This window comes from Aptenodytes forsteri, unplaced genomic scaffold (genome assembly GCF_000699145.1).
Source record: "Aptenodytes forsteri isolate BGI_AS27 unplaced genomic scaffold, ASM69914v1 Scaffold287, whole genome shotgun sequence".
NCBI lineage: Eukaryota > Metazoa > Chordata > Aves > Sphenisciformes > Spheniscidae > Aptenodytes > Aptenodytes forsteri.
The window spans coordinates 3003621-3012049 of record NW_008794854.1 but is presented as its reverse complement, the minus strand read 5'-3'; the positions used below and the strand labels follow the sequence as shown (position 1 = coordinate 3012049).

Below are 8429 nucleotides of genomic sequence, written 5' to 3'. Positions count from 1 at the left end.
GCGCTCTGTTCCCACCCCCTGCTGTAATTGATTTGGCCAGCGATCCATTGTTTGGGTTTTTTGTCGCTTTTTTGTTTTGCAAAGTTCCCCCGTCTGCTGTTCATACCATGTTTTAAGATAAACAAGACAATCCTTTTCATTTGTCTGTCTTTTTCTTCTTTGTAGCTAACTGCCAGGCCACCTGAACAAATCAACTGCTTCACAAGGTCCCCAAATAAACACATCTTTTGGTATGGGTAACTGAGGTTAACTGGACAGAGGCAAATGAAACTCATTCCTCTTCATTTTGTCTTCTTTTGTAGTTAATCTGCTGGATTCAAAAACAATTCAAGGGGAGCTGGGCTGGATCTCCTACCCATCACATGGGGTGAGTTCACTAGACTGTGAAATGGAAAAGTGCTGCTACAGACCAATGTGCTATTTAACCATTGTTTCCTCTTCAGAGGACACCGTGCAATAGCGCTGGTTCTTTGGAGCTTCAAAAATAGTCTGCTCTAAACTTGCAATATATGGCTTATATAGATATGGTGCCTTCTCTTTAGAACATACATTGCACTGCATGTAATCCCCAGGAAGAGCTCACTCTTACTGGAGAAAATGAAAGCAAGAGGTGCATTGAGCAAAAAAAAATTGTCTTTAGGTACTGTTCCGTCTTCTATTGCAATGTGTATTTCTAAAAGATATCATGGGACCGTTTCATAGTATCACTTGCTAATTTATTCAGATGGAAGTTGTGGAAGGTTAAAAATGTGTGGACATAGCGGGTGATTAAGTACTTATTGGATAACTTTTGTGCTGAATTGTTCAAGTACTGTTACTTAGGAGTTAAAATGTTATTAAAGAAATGCCTAAATAGTTCTTGTGGGTTGTTTTTCTTTTTTTATTTACCTTGTATCCAGATCTAATGAAACTAGGCATTCTATTTGGAGAAGTAAAAGTGCAGTCTTGGAGCATTTGTGCTTTCGAACTTGCTAACTCCATCATTTTTACATAGCATTTGCCACCAGTCTCTTTTTAAAATTTTTGATGACTTAATATCAGGGCATAGCCGTCCAGTGGTGCTGATATCTGGTCACTCCCCAAATTCTTGTCTCTGTGGAATGTGTATGTGTGTTTGTGTGTAGGAACAACCCATTACTCTCTTTCTACATTGCACAGTGCAGATATGCAAAGAGACTCTTGCATTCCTGCATTCTGTCCCCCGAACAAAAAAAAAACCACTTGGCAGGCTGAAGCCCTGGTGTTTGGAGCTTCCCTCGCCCTCAGAGAAGGCTGTGCCATCAAGTCTTTGCTGAAAGAAGGCACTTGGAGACCTGTGGCTCCTTCTCTTGCTGTCCTGTTGCCTGTGCCTACCTTTAAGGCGCTTTGTTTCCTTCCTCTATGGCAGTCTCATTTTGGTTTTCTACCTTTAGGATGACAACTCCTAGAAGTTTTCATGCGTGTCTGGCTGCCTGTGTCTTCTACCCAACGAGTAAACCTCTGCCAGAGAGTACTGGCACTTCTAAGTCCTTGGGAAATGTTGTCTCTCGTCTTGATAAGGGCGAGGAGTTGCGAACTAAGAGTCCAGCAACTATCCTTTTTCCAAACCAACCATGTTTTTTGAATTCTCGGTGTTGGCAGGTATTTGCTCGTTGGTTTGTTTGTAGGATCGTGAACATCCGCTTTTTGATTCTTCTGTGGCTTTGGGCAATCTGTTACTTCACCTTTATCTCTTTTAGAGAGATCAGTGGTAACAGTACTTTTGCACCTCTGCCTTACGGGATTCAGTTGTTAGTATTTAAGTAGTGCCTTCTTGATATCAAGTGTTATGCAGCTGTTTAGCAGTATTTAAGGATTAAGGCTTGGTTTATTTTTTGAGTTTACACATGGATCTCTCTCTGTGTCTCTGAACAAATTGTTCCATTCTCATGGGGAAGAAGTGGGAAGAGGATTCATGTTTCTTTCTAGTGGCTGTTCCTGCTGACTTTTCCCAATAAGAAACCTTTATAAACAGGATGTCCAAGAGGGAACTCTCCAGCAATTTCTAGCTCATCAGGTTTTTTTTTTGTCTTCGCTTGCATTTTTTCCTCTTCTTTTTTTTTTGCAAAGCCTTTTTTTTTTTTCTTCTTCTCTCCCAGCTGCCCTGCCCTCCTCTGCTTTACTCTTCTGCTCTGTTCATCTCCTTGCAGCTGTGCAGATCTACTGCTCTGCTCCCTGCAGCTGTGCCTCTCTTGCCTTGGATGCCTAAAGCAGTTGGTAGGGAATGATACAGGGTATCTTGGGGGCTATAAGAAAAACAGATGTTCTACATTACCCCACCAAAAAGGGCCACCAGATCTCTCAAAGCAATTTGATTAGCTTCTGTGAGTTTTTGTCAGGTAAATCCAGCACAACTTGTTTGTGTGTGTCTGTGCATGCTGTGCCTATTTACTGTAATGTCCACGGATATCGAAGCCAAAGTAAATCATGGAATTGCACTGATGTTCTTACAAGTTAATGAAATTCTTAGTTAAAAATCGCATGGTAGTAAATTAATGTAGATCATGTACTGTAAGTGTTTTTGTAAGAGAACTGAGACTCTAAACTGTAGCCTTCAAAATACTGTGAAATTTTAAGCTTACATATTGCAACATGAATGTAAAGTATAGAAATAGTAACATCTATCCTATCTGAATTGGCATTTTGCTGTGAAATGATGACAACTTGAACATCATGTGAAAGAGAGGCCTTCTTTTTACAGCCCTTTATTTATAGTCAATTAATTAAACCTGGTAAATATGGCTGCATCTGTCTCTGAGCTAACTAAAATATGAACTTAAACTTCAGTGGAAAAACATTATAATAAAGATGTCACATCATATTGAAAGATTGCTAATAGCATAGTGGTAATTTACAAGGTAAAGCTAATAGAGCTACACTTGAGGCTGTGATTCACAAATGAGAATATTGGTGTTGTGCCAATTCTTCTCCAGCATGCAGCAGTGTTCTCATCTGAAGCCATAAATGTCAGTATACTGAAGCTGGTGACTTAAGAATTTTTAAAAATAGTTTAGCCGAAGCGTTTAAGAAGCCTCTTACTAGGTTAATAATTTTAACTTACCGATACATGATATTGACTGATTTCTGGCAAAACGACCCAAATTGATCGGTTGTCATTTTCAGCGTTCAATGGTTGTTCTTCATGCTTTTAAGTCTGCCTCGACTTGGGCATGTATAATAACAGCTTTCCAGAAATTCCTGAATATTCATGTTAAGATTTATAGCTCATTTGTATTCAAAGATTTCTGTGTCCCACATAAGAACACTCTAATGGCAGTGTTTTAGACTGTGGTTAATAATATCACCCTGTAAGAATGTGATCTGTCCTTGAAACATCCCACACAGCCACAGTCTTGGCATCAGTAACACTGATCTGGTCAAGCTCATTAAAATCCCTTAAGTACAAAACATCGGCCTCTCTAGATAGCAAGGCAATGGAATTAAAAAATATAATAGCGGGCTTTGCTGATGCTTGAGCATGATTGGCAGCAGCCACAAGGCCTGTATCCTGTACTACCATCTCCAGCACCTGCCTAGGCAACCTTTTTGTAATGCCAATCAGTCAAATACCAGTTCCATTTCTATAGGTTTCATTAAAGGGGAAAGAAAGAAGAGCTACTTAGTCTGTGCAGAGTATATTATTGATATGCTGATTAAGCATAACGCAAGTGATCATTAACTGCAATTCACGTAAATTACAGCAGCACAGATGTGGGGGTTGGGAGGATAAAAAAAGCAAGTCACTTTAATAATATACAACAGAAATGTGATGGATAATTCATACAGGACAAAAAGAGTACAGTCTAAATCCCGCTCTGCATATTCATGCGAGTAGTTCTACTGGTTTCAGCATCTTTTTTTTTTTTAGTAAGAAAGATGTTTCTAATTTGACTCTAGCTCCATGTTCTTTGGGAAGTTTGGAAAAAAAAAAAGATATATTTGTGACATAATCGCAGTACGTCGTTCTGCAGTCACCCAACTTGGGACTTGATCTTCACATGTTTATTACTCATATTTATGGACTTGAAATGTTGGGGCACTTTTTTTTTTATATAGTCGGTAGAAAAGTAAGAGAGAAATCATGCTTATCTTGTTGTGCTTGTAGCTAGAGAAAAGAATGCTCTGGCATTTATTATTGTCATGCAATAGATAATTATTAAAAAACAAAACCCAACCAAACCAAACAAAAAACCCAACCCCAACCTGTTCTGTATGTGGCCAAAGTTAGTAAATTGCGGTCAAAATTTCAGAAGGCTGGTTGGGAAATAAAGACACTGTCTTTGATCGTGACAGAAGTTTTCTAGGTCCCCAAGTTTCTTCAGAACCATCTGCCTTCCTCGAGAGCTGGCCGTGGTCAGTACCTTAAACTTTTGGGCACGTACCTCAGCTGCTGACTGTACACTGAAGTGCATTGAAAATCTGGTGTGAATAACTGCTTTTTCTTAGTGGTCTCTCTCATGATCATTTGGACAAAGCAAGCCGATCATCTCAGTAATGGAAACTGGTTCGTATTAGAGAAGGACAACATTCCCTGCTTCTGTAATAGTTTTTGTTGTGCTAGGAAGGCTACAGCATGCGTGACTGAGATTAATGAGAGTTTTTCCATCAATGGTAATTGGGTTAGAATCCAAAAATCCAAGTGAAAATGAAGAAAATGCCTCCTTTCTTATATTTCAAAAGCCTGAAAGTAGTTTGTCACATTAGACTGTATTACTGCCTGCCTATGACAGTGGCAGTCTTCCTGGCTGCGTTTGTTCTGGTTTTGATAGTCAGCTCATGTGTGGCACTGTAAAAACTTTTTGGCCTTTTTTTGTGGGATATCATGGACACGGTGACTGAAGAAGACTCTGACTAAATAAGCATCTGGATATCACTTGTGACTAGATGAAGGTAGAGGAGAACTTGTGCAGAGTTACATTTTGCCTGTGATTAAGGTGCACTCAGACAAGCTGCATTCAAGAATCACTTATTCAGGCCACTGGGAACGGAAAGTTTCTCTGTTTATATGGAAGACGTTTTCAAGATTAGTAAGTATTTCCATGAGCGGTGGAAATAATGAGGTTTGTTTTCCTGCAGCTTTGTGTCTTGCGGTTAATTGTGTCCGGTGATTGGAGTTTTTTTTGCAGTAGGTCCTTAATGCCAGTAGGTTTCCTGGTGTCACGCTTCAGCCTTCCCCTCAGCTGGGCACACAGAAAGTTTCTCATCCGTACATGTGTCTCTTGCTTTCACACCACTGCAGAATCTTAGGACAGCTGAGCCATCAGAAAAACTTGAAACTGGCCAACAAATACAAAAATTATGAAACAACCTAATTTTAGTTTTCTTTTGATACCGACTGACATCTTAGTCTGTATTAATTTTTTGTCTGAGATGCCAAACTTACCTTGTCAACTTCTAAGTGATACTGTATTTGAAGTGGGGAGTATTACCAAAATCACCAGGTGGTTTTGAAAAAGAGTTTCAAAGTAAAACAAATGCTATCAAACAATTTGTATGAGACAAAAGATTGAAACTGAAAGGTATCTTTGTAAAATAAAAGATTAAGTACTTTTTTCCCAAATGAAACCAGGCATGTTATACTGTTGTACATGTTCTTCTTCCTACTCGTTAGCAGTGGAATTTCCTTAGTACTTCTTAAAACAATGCGTTCTGTTAAAACCAAGATTTATCTATGTTTTGCCTGAGCTCTGGTCTCCTTACAACTTTTTATATTTCCTACTGTCACCCTGCCTTTCACGACTTGTGTATCAGGTCTGAAATGCAAGCAGACTATTTTGGCGATTGAAGGTCAAACTAACCACTTGGGATTCTGTTTTTGTGAATCATAGACTTTGTGTCATTTTACACTGAATGGCTGACTGAGAAAGTAATTTTTTTGGTTAATATACTCCTCCCCCCCAAGGTATTTGCTTTTAGGGTGCATTGAAAGTATATTTGTTTCATGTTATTCTCCTTTTTTCAATATAATGAAAGAGACGGTGTTAAAAAATATGAGCACTTTTACTATAGCTTTCGTAAGTTCTTCCCTTCACCTCCAATTTTCTGTAATCAAGCATGTGCTGTTTCTCGTTTTTAGACTCCTTGTTTTCTTCCTACTAGAACAAAACTGAATTTATTTTTATTACTGTAAAGTGAATGATTTTGCTTTGGAGAGGGACATTTAAACATCTGCCTCTCTGGAACTAAAATCTCTTCATTCACGTTCAGAGCCTCGAATCAGAATGCAATGGTGGTTTCTTCAGTCTGTGGATGCTGCTTTTGCATGAAATCGGAACATGACGAAAAATAAATTTGTTTGTACTGTACTTTTTTTCTCCTTTGTGATAGGTATTACTTTTAGCAATATAAAGCTATGAGATGTGCCAGATGAGTATTTTAATTATATGAATATTGTTAAACTGATGACAGCATTGTTTAGTACTGCTTTCTGAATATAATATGAAAGTTTTGTTGATGTCTTCAGAAGCAGTATGTGAGTAGTCAAGGGTAGAATGTACTTTTGGTGTACTTTAGCTGGCTTTGACTTTGCTTTCATCTGCGCACTGTCTTCAGCTGCTTGCATTAAGCATGCATTTAAAATGGAAGTTTAAATAAAAAAAAAAATTAGGTGGAATTGACTAAACAAATGGGGGAAATGATTTGAAAAATAAATTGAGATCATGCATATTACTGCAGAAGTATGTTTATGACTGCCTCTTGTTACAAATTGTTACCAGAAAGAAATGCCTTTTTAAAATGTGGAGCACTGTGATACTCTTTAAATGTGTTGTTTTGATAATTGTAGTCTGTATTGCATTCATCTGAAAAATTCAGTATGATCATAACGGTACTGCATTTTGGTACGTTTTAAAAACAGCTTTTAACTTGACATAAAGTAAAAAGTGTCCTAATTTCTATTCCGTGATCATCATTAAGGGAGGGACAAAGCCTTCTTTTCTCTTTCTTTTGAAACTAGCATTTTTACCATGTTACTTCAAATTATGAGATATCTATTTAAAAAAAAAAACAAAACCTGCAACAACAAAAAAAGCTAAGTGTACAATAAGTGCAATGTCCCCGTACCATTTTTTATAATGAAAAACACAGCCCCCCCCCATATTTCATTAGCCTCATCAGTCATTTTACTTACTGGTAATAGGTTGCTGAAGGTTGGGTATCAGTTTTCCGTGGTTTCAAATAAATAAATAAATAAAAAGAGCGAGCAAGTTTTGGGTTCTATTCCAAAAGTTAAATAAAGATCTTATTTAGAGTTGGAATTGCAGATACTTCAGCTTCCAATTTTTCTTTTCAACTTTCAAAGCTTAAAAACGACATCATTCTCCTCATGGGCAGAATTTTATTTCTGTCAGCCCTGTCAGCATAAACGCAGGCCGTTTGTGAGAAGTTCTCTCAAATGGCCTGATCACCATGAGATATTTTTCCCCTTTGTAAAGAAACGCTTACTTTATAATTTTATTCATTTTCTTTTGTGCTGAATTTATTTGCATAAGCCAGAATAGAACAAAGTAAATACAGTAACTGTCATGAAATGCAATATTATTTGTCACAGGGGCACGCTATAGTAGATTTTAACTGTTTTTATAACATCAAGAGCACAAGAAGAGTAACTATAGTCTCCAGTTAAAAATGCCCATAAACGTTTTCGCCTGATAGCTTTGCTGTGGTTGTGCATTATTTTTTATGGTCTAAATAGTTTTGGTAGGTAATTTATTCTGGATATATTTTTTCTCCCCCCCCCAATTTCTGAAAATATTCAGTGTGACATGATTGTCCGTGTAGAATGGTATTTTCTACAGTTTAAAATTGTTCTTTTAAAAAGTATTGGAAAGTAAGCGTGTAAGTGCACTGATGGCTTGCTGGCTCTTACGCTGAAATAGCGAGGCTGAGAATGCAGTAGTTTCTAGGCAGGAGACCCACATGTTGCTTAATTTTCCCCCCAGTCTTTCAAAGCTGTTTGTGAAAACAGCCTGAGGATTCTGTTAATTAATTTCCTAATTTCGCACACTTTAACTTCTCCAGAGTGACTTCCCAAGCCTTTCTGTTAGCCTTTCGAAAACGTGAGGAGGAGAAGCGGGGAGAAGCAGCCTGCTCTCCCCGAGGCGAGCGGTGTCAGGAGGTACGCGGGTTCCCGGCCCGGCGGGCGGCAGGGCGAGCGCTTTCCCTTCCCTGCGCCGGCGGCAGCTCGGCCCCGGGCGGCGGCCAACGCCAGGCTTGGTCCCGCGGCTGGAGGGCAGGTGAGCAGCAGCCGGGAGGGACGTGGGACCGGGTCGGGGGCTGCGGGCCGTTACCGCCCAAACGGCCGCGCGAGCTGTGGCCGTTGGAGCGGCGGTCCCGCGCAGGGCTGACCGTTACGCGGGGCCCCCCTCAGCGGGACGCCGGCGGGGTTCAGGGCCTTTCGCCAGCCGTGGGGC

The 8429-nt window shown here is 39.4% G+C and overlaps 1 protein-coding gene across 1 annotated transcript in view; it reads left to right on the top strand.

Moving 5' to 3' along the window:
* Positions 1-304: 304 nt before the first annotated feature.
* The window catches only part of EPHA3 (EPH receptor A3), a 220310-nt gene continuing 212185 nt past the window's right edge, over positions 305-8429 (top strand). The window contains exon 1 of the mRNA XM_009274576.1: positions 305-367. The gene's annotated coding sequence lies outside the window, so the exon portion shown is untranslated. The remainder of the gene's footprint in view (positions 368-8429) is intronic.